General features: G+C 39.0%; 1 long non-coding RNA gene across 1 annotated transcript; it reads left to right on the forward strand.

Moving 5' to 3' along the window:
- Nucleotides 1-9,663: 9,663 nt before the first annotated feature.
- Nucleotides 9,664-11,263, forward strand: LOC129733023 (uncharacterized). The gene is made up of 3 exons (XR_008729410.1): nucleotides 9,664-10,080; nucleotides 10,132-10,252; nucleotides 10,313-11,263. It is a non-coding gene; the product is annotated as an uncharacterized LOC129733023 (long non-coding RNA).
- The last annotated feature ends 3,638 nt before the right edge of the window (nucleotides 11,264-14,901 follow it).

Consider the following 14,901-nt stretch of genomic DNA (forward strand, 5'->3'; position numbering starts at 1 on the left):
AATTCCGATGGGTCAATGAATGAATCATAATCTTTGATGGATGACACGTTGGATTTTAAGGATATTAAAGATGCAGATTCTCCGGTAACCCTCAGACGGTAGAACTATCGCCTGCAAAAGGAATTGTGCATAATGCTGATAAAAAGCATTACAAACATTGTAAGTGAATGGCATCACTTACGAAAAATACAACAGGGATCATCGAGGTGGATGAGGAAGAATATAGTAAGAAGCCAGATGTCGCCCCTTAGATATAAACTAGAGATACTCAGAGGGAGAGATAAGCGATGAAAAAAGCTGCCAATTTGGCAACTAGGTTTCACATGTCAGATTCAATTTTATGTTTATATTGCCCCTTGCATGACTATTTGGACTTCTGTGATAATCGTTCATTGCCCAATTTCTTATTTCGCTCTATCAAATTGACACCTCAGTAGCGCAGTGGCAGTTTTTTTGGGTTTATTGTTTGTTTTGTTTTTCATTTGCAACATTAAGTATATATTTTTGAGCAACTCTAGTTGAAAATTAGGTTGAATATCAAAACAAAACTAAGTGTTACATGACTGATTGGGTGATACTGAGTATCGATACCTTCTCAACTGTCATTGTATCGATACCGAACCTCACGGTTTCAAGTATACTTTATAAATATATATAGGTATTAAGCAATGACCATTGCTGGAGTGATTTTTCATTAACCTACCAGAGTGACAGTCATGTAGAGATTTTTTTTTGTCTATATAATAAAATATTTCTGTCAAGCGTTTCGATAACGCTAGTATCGATACCCATCACCCAAACTGCGAAATCGTGTGCGAGATTCGACTGTGATAATCGTGTATTTCGGGGTAGTCCAATTTGGCGTAAAAGTCGCAATATTTAATTTTATATACTTTTACCATAATTGATCATTATTTTGTTGATCATACAATAGGTTTGTGAACCACCAGTTAAAAATCACTGTGATGAACCAATTTTGTAGCATTCTCAAAATTGTGAAAATGTAAAATAAATAAATCGCAAAAAAAAAGTCGAATATTTAATTTTATATACTTTTACCATAATTGATCATTCATTCTGTGCCGAACACGCATCAGTATCGGACGTGTTTAGTGATCGCTCCGATAGAATATAAAACAAAAGACGTGTGAACAAGTGTTGGCATTGTTTGCCTGGTCGAGTGAAATAAATCCGGGTTCAAGGTCGCGCCTTTGTGCAACTGTTTCGCATCGTGACTGCCAGCTGGTGCGTAAGCCGATTTGGCTGCTGGCTGAATTGTGCTACAGCAGTGGACGAGACACAAAAGAGGAAAAAGAAGAAGCCATCAGTTGACAGTTGAGTTGTATCGATGTGTGGAGTGATCTCACACCTGGCTCGCTGCTGGTGGCTGTTTGGTGCTGCTGTATTGGTGCTGCTGGCTGTAACGGCTGCAACTTCGAACGATCGGACAACCAACCTTACTGGAAGGGAGAAGTAAAAAGGTACGTGCTCTTGTCGACGCTAGTGCGCTAGACTTAGCGGGATGGATGTAGATCCCTCGCCTCCCGCGCCGCCATCCTAGAACCCCTCTGACCCTGACCCTTCTGTTACCCCCTCCCCTGTTCATTCTTCAGTCCCCCCTCGCCCCAGGCATTACCCAGACGGAGCCCAGGGCAGCTATACTGTCTATTTTCGGCCAAAGGCGGGACCGAAATCGAAACAGTTGAACCTCTTGCAGATTTCTAAGGACCTGACGAAGGAGTACAAGGGCGTGACCGAAATTTCCAAGGTCCGGCCTAACAAGCTCCGTGTCGTGGTCAGTAACCTGAAAGAGGCCAACGATATAGCTTGCTCTGAGCTCTTCACACGCGAGTATCGCGTTTACATACCCGCACGAGACGTGGAGATCGACGGTGTCATAACCGATTCGAGTCTGTCCGTCGAGTGTATACTGAAAAGTGCCAAAGGGTGCTTTAAGAACAAAACCTGTCCCGATGTAAAGGTGCTCGACTGCAAGCAATTGCGGTCAGCATCGATCATCGGTGGCAAAACAGTATACACTCCGTCAGACTCGTTTCGAGTTACGTTCGCCGGGTCAGCGCTACCAAGCCACGTCTCGATCCACCGGGTTCGTCTCCCTGTGCGATTATATGTGCCTCGCGTCATGAACTGCCTGAATTGTAAGCAGTTAGGCCACACCGCCGCCTACTGCTGCAATAAGGCACGTTGTGGCAAGTGTGGGGAGAATCATGCGGATGATTCCTGCAGTAAAAATGCTGAAAAATGCATTCACTGTGGGGAGAGTCAGCATGAGCTCTCGACATGTGCGGTGTACATGCAGCGCAGGGATAAAATAAAGAGGTCTCTCAAAGAGCGTTCGAAGCGTTCTTACGCTGAGATGCTGAAGAAGACCGTTACCACTTCTCCCATTACATCAAACCCTTTTGATCTGTTGTCCTCTGATGAAACCGATTCTGACGATTCACCAGCGGGAACATCTTACGCCAATCCTGGGGAGTCTAGAAAGAGAAAAAATATTTCCTCTCCTAAACTTCCCAGAAAAGGTCCTAAGATTTCTAAAAGTGAAATGAAAGTTACAAACAAACCAAACAGTGCTGCGGAAAAACCGAAGCAAACTCCTCCTGGGCTTGCAAATTTAAAGTCCCAGAAGGAGTTCCCAGCACTGCCAGGAACATCTAAAACCCCAGTTGTTCCTTTTGCACACCCAGTTGATGAAACAAACTCTGGATTAGTGAAATTTTCTGATATTGTGGACTGGGTTTTTGAAAATTTCAATGTACCCGATCCAATTAAAATTTTTCTTACAGCATTCCTCCCAACAGTTAGATCATTTTTGAAGCAGTTGACTGCCCAATGGCCCCTCCTTGCAGCGATTGTATCCTTCGATGCCTAATTCAACTGCGTATATGAAGGATTCTATCTCTGTCTTACAGTGGAATTGTAGAAGTATTTTACCAAAAATTGATTCGTTTAAAGTTTTAATAAATAAAAACAAATGCGATGCATTTTCCCTTTGTGAAACTTGGCTTACTTCAAATATTGATCTCAACTTCCATGATTTTAATATTATTCGCCTTGATCGAGACACCCCATATGGAGGAGTACTTTTAGGGATTAAAAAGTGCTATTCTTTCTATCGTATTAACCTCCCCTCGATTCCAGGCATCGAAGTTGTCGCATGTCAAATGACAATACAAGGTAAAGAGCTTTGTATTGCCTCAATATATATTCCTCCCAGAGCACAGGTTGGGCAACGGCTGCTCTTTGATTTAATAGAACTTCTTCCCTCGCCACGTTTGATTTTGGGAGACTTCAACTCTCATGGCGTGGCTTGGGGTTCCCCTTACAATGATAACCGCTCCTCTTTAATCTATAACCTTTGCGATGACTTCGACATGACTATTTTAAACAACGGCGAAATGACACGTATCTCGAAACCTCCAGCGCGCCCAAGCGCTTTGGATCTATCCTTATGTTCGACGTCGCTACGGTTGGATTGCACATGGAAGGTAATCCTCGATCCTCACGGTAGCGACCATTTGCCTATTCTTATTTCAATTAATAAGGGGTCAACTCGCATGCGACCAGTTGACATTCCGTATGACCTCACACGGAATGTCGATTGGAAGTTATACGAGGAAATGATTTCAAAAGCGGTTGATTCGATTCAAACGAAGAAATATCCCGGCGTAACGATTAAAGAACGGCCTCCCACTCCGTGGTGGGACCAAGAGTGCTCCGATGTCTACACGCAAAGATCCGACGCGTTTAAGGCCTACCAGAAGGGAGGTATACCTGGCGACTACGGTATTCGGAGCTTGATACCAAGCTTAAAAGCTTGGCTAAAGCAATGAAACGCGGATATTGGCGTCGGTTCGTGAACGAGACGTCGAGGGAGACATCGATGAGCACTCTTTGGAACACAGCCCGAAGAATGCGGAATCGCGTAACGGTCAACGAAAGCGAGGAGTCTTCAAGTAGGTGGATATTTGATTTTGCCAGGAAAGTATGTCCGGACTCTGTTCCTGAGCAAAATATTGTTCACGATGCGTCTCCGGGCCACGACGCGATAGAATCACCTTTTACGATGGCAGGATTTTCAGTTGCCCTCCTGTCCTGTAACAATAACGCGCCTGGGTTAGATAGAATCAAATTCAACTTGTTGAAGAATCTACCCGGCAATGCCAAGAGGCGCTTGTTGAACTTGTTCAATAAATTCCTGGAGCAAAACATTGTACCGCAGGATTGGAGGCAAGTGAAGGTGATCGCCATCCAAAAACCAGGGAAACCAGCTTCTGATCACAACTCTTATAGGCCGATTGCAATGCTATCCTGTATCCGGAAATTGATGGAAAAAATGATACTCCGTCGTTTAGACCATTGGGTCGAATCAAATGGCTTACTATCGGATACTTAATTTGGCTTCCGCCGTGCCAAAGGGACGAATGATTATCTTGCGCTGCTTTCAACAGATATTCAGCTGGCGTATGCTCGCAAAGAACAAATGGCGTCTACGTTCTTGGACATTAAGGGGGCTTTTGATTCCGTTTCTATTGACATTCTTTCGGGCAAACTTCACCGACAAGGATTTTCTCCAATTCTAAACAATTTTTTACACAATTTGTTGTCCGAAAAGCACATGCATTTTACGCACGGCGATTTGGCAACTTTTCGCATTAGCTACATGGGTCTTCCCCAGGGCTCATGTTTAAGCCCCCTTCTTTACAACTTTCATGTAAATGACATCGACGAATGTCTGGCAAATTCATGCACGATAAGACAACTTGCAGACGACAGAGTAATCTCTGTTACAGGAGCCAAAGCTGCCGATTTGCAAGGACCATTGCAAGATACCTTGGACAATTTGTCTGTTTGGCCTTAACAGCTAGGTATCGAATTCTCTCCGGAGAAGACTGAGATAGTAGTTTTTTCTAGGAAGCATGAACCTGCTCAGCTTCAAACACAATTAATGGGTAAAACGATTTCTCAGGTTTTGGTACACAAATATCTTGGTATCTGGTTCGACTCTAAAGGCACCTGGGGTTGTCACGTAAGGTATCTGATGAAAAAATGTCAACAAAGAGTGAATTTTCTTCGTACAATAACCGGACAATGGTGGGGAGCCCACCCAGGATACCTTATAAGGCTTTACCAAACAACGATATTGTCTGTTATTGAATACGGGTGTTTCTGCTTCAGCTCCGCAGCAAACACACATCTGATCAAACTGGAGCGAATACAATATCGTTGTATGCGTATCTTCTTGGGTTGCATGCAGTCGATCCATACGATGAGTTTGGAGGTCTTAGCTGGAGTACTACCATTGAAAACCCGCTTCTGGAGCCTGTCTTCTCGTATTCTTATCAAATGTGAGGTCTTGAACCGTCCCGTGATTGAAAATTTTGAAAGGTTAATCGAACTCAATTCTCAAACCCGTTTTATGACATTGTATTTCCAACACATGTCCCAAAATATTAACCCTTCTTCGAATATTCCAAATCGTGTCGACTTATCAAATACTTCTGATTCTACTGTGTTTTTCGATACATCCATGATAGAAGAAACTCGTGGAATCCCGGATCATTTACGCGTGCAGCAGATCCCCAAAAATTTTTCCAATAAATATCGAAACATCAACTGCAACAATATGTTCTACACTGACGGATCACTTCTTGATGGGTCCACTGGCATCGGTATTTACAATAACAATTTAACCGTCTCCCAGAAACTCGATAATCCTGCTTCTGTTTACGTCGCAGAATTAGCTGCAATTCAGTACACCCTAGGGATTATCGAAAAAATGCCCACGGACCATTATTTCATCTTTACGGACAGTCTCAGTTCTATTGAGGCTCTCCGATCGATGAAAGATGTTAAGCACTCTCCGTATTTCCTGGGGAAAATACGGGAACATCTGAGTGCTTTATTCGAAAAATCTTCTCAGATTACCTTAGCGTGGGTCCCTTCTCACTGCTCGATACCGGGCAATGAGAAAGCGGACTCTTTGGCTAAGGTGGGCGCAACAAACGGTGATATTTATGAAAGACCAATTGCCTTTAATGAATTTTTCGCACTTGTACGTCAGAATACGATCATCAGTTGGCAAAGTTCTTGGACCAGAGGGGAACTGGGAAGGTGGTTACATTCCATAATCCCCAAGGTGTCGACGAACCCGTGGTTCAAGGGGTTGGATGTAGGTCGGGATTTCATTTGCGTGATGTCCCGGCTTATGTCCAATCACTATAGATTTGACGCGCATCTCCGTCGTGTTGGGCTCGGAGAGAGTGGTGTCTGTGCCTGTGGTGAAGGTTATCACGACATAGAGCACGTTGTTTGGCCATGCCCTGTACACCGTGACGCCAGGTCTAAATTAATAGCTTCCCTGCAGGCCGAAGGTAGGCAGTCGGCTGTTCCTGTTCGTGATGTCTTGGCGAGCCGTGACCTATCCTACATGTCCCTTATTTACGTTTTCCTGAAATCCATCCACGCCCCAGTTTAATCCTATTCCCTTCAGCCTACATCCAACCAAACGACAAGAACACGTTAAAACCCCGGATCCGGAAACAGCAACTAGACCCGCTCGATACTCTCAGGTCCCGAGGGAGACAACCCAATATGCCAGTCGGTAATATCTTGGCCCAGCAGCGGAACATATTCAATATGCTGCTTACCTATGGCGATGGAAAACCATCAAACAACAAACCAGTGCTTTTAATGCAAAACATTCTAGCTTTAAGTTAGATTTAGTTTCAGCTCGTAGTCGGCAGCGAGGATAAAAAATTTGCTTTTAGCTATTAAGATACTTTAGAAAGCAAGCTACCAGATATAATTGGCGCCGTTAAACATTAAATTGTATTTGTGCCGTGTCAAATAAATTATAGAAGAAGAAGAAAAATAATTGATCATTATTTTGTTGATCATACAAAAGGTTTGTGAACCACCAGTAAAAAATCACTGTGATAAACCAATTATGTAGCATTCTCAGTTCACTGTTTAGCAAGAAAACATGAAAAACGTGTGAAAATAAATCCGGAGTACCTCGTGATAAAGGCGAATCTAACAAACTGTAAACAAATAGAGATTTTACCGAAAACGTATAAAGTGAGCTACTATCTACCTTCAAACTTCGAAAAAATAATGTATCTCTTTTCTAACTATTAAAAAGTACGATGTTTGTTAAGGGCGAAATCTACTTTATATCACAGAGAACAGACGTTCATCTTATTTTCAAAAGATGTGTAAAAACTTCCCAAGGAACAATTATTGTTGCCTAAACGTTTACTCCATCACTTTTATTAGGCTACAGTTGAACAACAACCGAAATGAAAAATTAAAAACTTCTGTTCAATGGTTGTTCAGTTAAATTTGGAGAAATTATCCGACAAACAGTTGTTTAGGAACGGCGAAGAGAATTTTAAACAACAACAGCAGAATATTTTATTCAACACTTGTGAAACCAGCGTTGAACAGCTGCACCGGAAAACATTTATTAGGCTACTGTTCGGCATGTGTTCGACCTGTCTATCAAAATACTTATTAAACATCTGTTAAACCGTTGCTCGACTTTACAAAGGCTCTTGTTAAACGCGTGTTTAATAATGATGTTTGCCAACGTTTGTTTCGCGCATTAGAACGTACTTACCCAGCTCACGCTGAATAAGGGCGGGGAAAAAAGTTTAATCGACATTAATTCAGCTCTTTTGGCACAAACAAAATGCAAAATTAAAATTCAATTTTTTTTATTATAATTATTATTATTTGCTCCGTATTAGTTTTTTACTTGTTGAAATACCTATGGGTAAATTTTTAATTTTTTTAGAAAGCAATACCACCCTTTTTATAAACCATCCTTTTTGTGTTGGGTTCCTTGTGAGATTCGAACTTGCGGTCCATTGCTTGGCAGTCATCGAAGAATGCATCTGAGCTAATCTGTAATATGACGAGTGCTGTGTTTCAAGTGAATATGCTTCTTAACGTTCTGGTCTAACAAACGTTGAACAGGCATTACATAACTGCGGGAATATAAACTTCTTGCACGCAGCTTCAATGTCGAATCCGTTTTCGCGGTGTAGCTACACGAGGACTACACTTGTGCCCTGTAGGTGTTTTTCTCATTTTCCCGGACTACACCCGAAAGCGACAGGGTGTAGTTGAAAACACCAACAACAAAAATAAATACTATCAAATGCCGTACGAAAAAATTAACAGCTGGGTGTAGTTTCGTTTGAGTGTTCGTTTCAAGTTAAGGTTAAAAAGTGTAGTCCGGGACGGTGTAGGGTGTAGTACCGTCGCGAAAACGAACTAGACATAAGCAAAACTTACCGGTTGATTTGACATGACCAGGCATGCCAAATCTACAGAATAGTCAGCAAATCTTGGTTTTAGTGCGTATGTAAGCAACGGTCATATATATATATATATATATATATATATATATATATATATATATATATATATATATATATATATATATATATATATATATATATATATATATATATATATATATATATATATATATATATATATATATATATATATATATATATATATATATATATATATATATATATATATATATATATATATATATATATATATATATATATATATATATATATATATATATATATATATATATATATATATATATATATATATATATATATATATATATATATATATATATATATATATATATATATATATATATATGTATATATATATATATATATATATATATATTTATTTATTTATTTAATTATTTTTTTTCACTGTTTTAATTGAAAATGTAATGTTGTGTATTAGTTAGTAGCATTTGGGAATAAATCTATTGTATTTTATTGAATATATTTATTCTCTTGGAATTTATCGATCCACCGATTCAACCGACTAGCCTGGATCGATCTTTTATACGTTGTTGAAATCTATCATTTATATTTTAATATTTTTACAACACATATTGCGACTTTTACGCCAAATTGGACTACCCCGAAATACACGATTATCACAGTCGAATCTCGCACACGATTTCGCAGTTTGGGTGATGGGTATCGATACTAGTGTTATCGAAACGCTTGACAGAAATATTTTATTATCTAGACAAAAGAAATCTCTATCATGACTGCTACCTACCGCGAGCGGGGGCCTAGTGTGGTTGGTAACGTCTCCGCCAACCACGCTCGACGCCTGGGTTCGAATCCCACCGCTGACATAGGTGTCGATGGTTGTGAGGTGGCGTGATCCACTCACAACCAACCCAACTGGTCTAGATTCAATCCTAGCCGACACCGTGAGATTTTCTGAGGCGAAAAATCTCTGGGATCACGCCTTCCATCGCATGAGGAAGTAAAGCCGTTGGCGCCGGTCCGTTAATAAACGGGTCGTGAGTTAGGGTCCTGGGTGTGGAGTCGCCTCCCTGGGCGTCGGTGATTGGCCACAACAGTGGCGGAACTAGACCGACGGAAAATAAGCGAGAATAAAAAAAAAAAAATGACTGCTACCTTGGTAGGTTGATAAGAAATCACTCCAGCAATGGTCAGTGCTTGATACTTATATATATATATTTATAAAGTATACTTGAAACCGTGAGGTCTGGTATCGATACAATGACAATTGAGAAAGTATCGATACTCAGTATCACCCAATCAATCATGTAACACTTTGTTTTGTTTTGATATTCAACCTAATTTTCAACTAAAGCTGCCCAAAAATATATACTTAATGTTGCAAATGAAAAACAAAACAAACAATGAACCCAAAAAAAGTGCCACTGCGCTACTGGAGTTTCAATTTGATAGAGCGAAATAAGAAATTGGGCAATGAATGATTATCACAGAAGTCCAAATAGTCATGCAAGGGGCAATATGGATCTTCTGAAAATTGCGCAAAAACTTGTTGCTGCTCTTCATTTCAAATCTTCTAGCATCCCTGATCATTGTTATGTCGCTGTCATGTCAGCATCCATCATTCAGTCTTCAGTTTTTTTAATTTATTCCGCGGCTTTAGTCTCCAGAGTTATTGTGTTGCTTGTCTCTGTTTATCGGTTTTGATCGTTTTGATTGAGTGTTCACGAGTGAGGTAATTATAAATATGAAGTGAAATCAAGCAATTAACATTTTTCAATTAAAGGGAATTACTTCTGCGTGGTACAAACCGTCGAAGCTAGCGGTCACTGTGGTTCCGTAGAATTCAGGAAAGGCAGCTACCTCAATTTAAGAATTTGGCTTTTATCATTTGCTAGAACATAACGGTAAGTAGGTACAACACTATGCTGTATCGTATTTTAATAATTTTACAATCCCATTTCTAGGAACTTCAATGAAATTTACACCAAAGGAAGATGGTGCATTTGACCGCGATGAGTAAGTGAGAAACTATAATGTTGCGTTGTATAAACAGGGATACCATCTGGCCGGAGGTGTGAATCAGGACCTTTCATAGTTTCAAAACCCACCCTGGTAGAGGCAGTTATAATAAAACCGGAGCGCTAGCCCCGCAATTACTTTGTATGCTAATAGCTGTCCGCGAAGTCTGTGCTTAATAAATATTAGGGTCAAGTTTGTACAGCGTAATGTTCGTACCAATACTTTGCCTTTTATTTGATTTACGCTTTTTTGATTTAACTGTTATAGATATGAAGAGGCAGATAAATGAGTAGAATGCTTGTCTGAGAGGCACACTGTCGCAGTGAAAAAATATGACATCGAGGGGTTCAATTCTGTTAAAACCGAGGGGCATTTCAAAGGCGTGCGACACGCCTCGCGGGACAAATTTCTGAGCGGGACATGTTGTTGAAATGAGGGACCGTATAGTCACTTCATAATTAGATGTTTAACGATTTCAACACCTAGAAGATTCCTCTCGTCACTTCGCTGAGATTCAACAGAAGAAAAAATTCGTTTGCGTTGTGTCTCGGAATGGTTCACTTTGAAAACCAGGACAAATGCCAGAATATAAAAAATAAATCAGTACGCTCAAATAGGATCTCAGAATTAGGACATGCCCTGCTAAATCAGGACGGATGGTATCCCTATGTATAAATGTACATATATTATTGTTTTGAACGCTTCGTATCGTATTAGTATTAGTTCGTAAAAGGGATACTTGGTCAGCAATAATAAAAGTGTTAAAAATATTTTTTTTAACACTTTTACTATTGCTTACGAAGGTTCATTTGTAACTCAAGTGTTTTATAGTAAATTATCAATTGTTCATTTTGTGTGGCTAATCAATCAACACTATTTTAATGTGAAATTATAATTGTCAGGATTTATTTGCTTTGGCGATTAGGGCTTGTTATCGTAGGGATTTAAACCTACTTGTCAAGTAAAGAGAACTAATCTTACAACTAATTTAGTTGCTTACTAATTGACTATGAGGAAAGCTTATCGTAGCAATTGGGGATTGCAGCGATTTTTATCGAATGTTGGGAATAATTTTATTCGACATAGCTTCTAACATTTCGACAACAGTAAGTCTGTAATTTGAGTGTACCAAACCAATGATGACGCTTTAAAATCTTTTTCAGAATATAATTCTGAATCCTTCGAAGCGTTTTTTTCTCGTTGAACATCAACTAGATCAGGTTGGTATTGCATAAAGCATTGGTGGTCTGAAAATTTGTTTGTAAATCAAAAGTTTATTCTTCAAACAAAGTTTAGGGTTACTAGTAATTAGAGGAAATAAAAATCATATATATTTATTGCACTATGCCTGTATACTTTCAATTTACTGTTTGTAAATAAGTTTTATGATTAAACTATCTGTTTTTTGAGTTGCTGGAGGTGTGATTACTGATGATGCGGGAAGAGAGGATGGAACAATGTAGCTACAACAAAACGACAACATAGAAAAAGGAAGGTGTAAAAGATTGTGTATTAGGCCACTTTCTGCATAGTTTTAAGTTATATATATATTGTTCATTCAATAGCAAGCTTAATCAGTAATCTGTAAATTTGTATTAGGACATAAAAAAAGATTCAACATCATGTATTCCTACTGAATGTACGAAAATAGAATGATTTTTATTTAATAAAAGGCACTTTTTCATCACACATCAATAAATTTTTAATCGGTCTCGTTTCTTTCCAATAGGGCGCTTAGTACTTAGTTTTATTGCAAAAGAAAAATTGAATTTCGATATCTTTCGTGTTATAGATTCAAGCTTTATGCAATGCAATGACGCAACCGGTTACGGAACACCGGAACCAAGCTGAACGCGAAAGACGATTCTGATAGAATTTATTGTAGTGAATATTTAAGTGGGTATGGGGGCTAACAGCAAAGGCTGTTAGACGCACCCAAATTCATGTTTCTTTAATTGATTTTTACTGATTAAGCTTTGATATGAAATAATCCACCTTGTAACCAACCTGATAACCTGATTTCAAAACACCTAATCGTAAAAAACTCGGTTGACTGACCGTTTGCTTAATTTATTTATTTAAGTTGTGTGCTCGACGGAGAATCCGGGTGCCTTTTTAGGTATTTCATTTTTTTCACCTTAATCTATAGTGCTAGAAATTGGGGACATCTCAGAACTCGTTGAAAGGCAACTTTGGCTATTAGTTTTTAAACAGCAGCGGAGGGATGGGGGGCTAGCATGAGGGACTTTTTTACTCCTTATGTGAATAGTGGGGTACCCGTGTAACCAGAAATTAATATTCTTGTAACGTTTGCAATTTTTATCCGATTTAAATAGTTATAGCACTAAAAAATTCAGCAACTTCAGTTTTCCCGTGGGTATATTCCGAAACAGAGGAGCTCGATGAATTTTTGAACAGAATCTCACACTTATTGATTCATAGTTTATGAAATTACTTCAACAATCTATTTTCATGGTTTCGGGTGTTCTTGGTGATATACCTACAACATGGTCCTTGTTTTGTTCACTGAATGATTACTCTAGAAGAGCCCCATAGGAAATTTGTTCCCGAAACGGCTTGCTAAAGTTAATTCAATTGGCTTTCATGATATGGCTATAATATCGTCAAATTTTTTTTTGTTAGGAATAAAAAAAAAACTTTAGGGGGAACACTGACGATTTTGAAACAAGATAAGCTGCGAATCTAAGGCAATCCACGAAACAGTTGCGATCAGCTGAAACCAGTTTGTTTTCATCTTTTGACATCTTCACGTTTGTACGAACGGTCGCAACTTGGATGCAATGCGAATCGAAAAGCGTGAAAAATAACAGCTGTCCGATTGGTTGCTCTAGTTTTGCGTGGAGCAATACTTTACCCAACAATAGGATACCACTTTAGATTTTCCAACGCTCAAAGGTCTCGTGTTCGGTTATGTTTTGGATTTGCAACTTGAAAAACAACAACAATAACAAACGTACAAGCAATGGAACGTTACCCGTGGATTGCCTTCTTTTAGTGGTTTGAAAACAACGTTTATGCTGCGTTAAACTAACTATACGACGCGTTGAGAAGGATGTTCCATAAAACCAGTAGCACAGAACGGAAGGTCATCTGTGATACGAAAACTGCTAAGTGCTCAGTGAATTTTGCAGCGCTCCCTAGGGGTGGAAAGAACGCTTTTTACACGGAAAATAAACAAAATTTATACTACTTTTATCGAAATCAATCAAACACACTGGTATAAATCTGTCGGCGAAAACACTACAGGTTAACCCTGCTAGCATCTGTAAGAAGGAAAACACATTATTTCTAGGGGCTTGACAACTTTATTTCATGAAAAATATTTTGGTAATGGTTGATATATATATTAATATCTATCATTTATTTATCACATTAACTTCCCAACCATAGCGTATAGGACATGGTGAAACGGTTTGATCAACAAGTAGGCACGAGCGGGGAAGCGTTTTTTTATTTTGTACGGTTGAAGACGAGGCATCACCAAGCGACAGCAAATAACTTTTTCTACTTGTTAATAAATTCTTACTAACTAAGCAAATGAAAATCGCAAATTCATGTGTTTCAAGTTGTGAACTTCTTCTAAAATGAATGAATATCAGTAGCAAGGTATGTAGCTTTACCGGATTTATAATTTGAATGCATCGAAATAGTATATTATAAGATGCGATGAATTTTGGTCATCGATTGTTTTAATAAACAACTTTAGTCTTTGGCATTTTTTTTGCAATATAGCCGGTTGTACTTTTGACATACCGTTTTACTATGTTTCTATACACCAACATCACAACAACGATAATATGACTTCAAAGAGTTTTGATGTAATTAGAGGAGTGTCAATCGAATTTTGCTCGTTGCACTAAATTCGTAGCCCAACTAGTGAAGGACTTTCACGCTTGGGTTGAGCTATCCAGGTTGCAAGATGACACCGGTTGTTTCTTTTTGTTAGGATTACTAATCACCTATTGGGTTACGCAGTGTCTTGCCCCTAGCATTCTTCAAAACAGCTGACTCAGATACCGGCATAGATGATTGTAGAACTGTTCCTTTATTGTTTTTCAGTAATCTACTCCTTTTAACTGTGAAAATAATCAGATTATTAACACGAGTTACATAAAGTGAGAGTCGCATCTTTTGTTTCAAGTCTCTAATTGCCATCTCGTTTAGAGTCCTCTTAAAGAATATTCGTATATTACGTAACGTGAAATTTGGCAATTTTCAAAACCCCCATCAACTAAGTAACGCAAATTTGCATGGTGGTCTTATGCAGTGTAACACTTCGCTGGATACCTTTCCTCCACCTCTCCCCTGAGGGCGTTATGTATTATACAAATGTCTCCATATATGAACTAATGCTAGAGGTAAGGCACTATTGATATACAATGGTGATTCGCTTACCGGTTGCTCCTTAGTCGGGGGTTTGTTAGTTGGGCCCCTTATCCATCTAAAAAGCGCTCTTATGTCAAAATGGAACGACATTCAAATGCATGCAAGAAACCCGAAAAGTGAATAAAAA

Source organism: Wyeomyia smithii, chromosome 3 (assembly GCF_029784165.1).
Source record: "Wyeomyia smithii strain HCP4-BCI-WySm-NY-G18 chromosome 3, ASM2978416v1, whole genome shotgun sequence".
In the NCBI taxonomy this organism is placed as follows: domain Eukaryota; kingdom Metazoa; phylum Arthropoda; class Insecta; order Diptera; family Culicidae; genus Wyeomyia; species Wyeomyia smithii.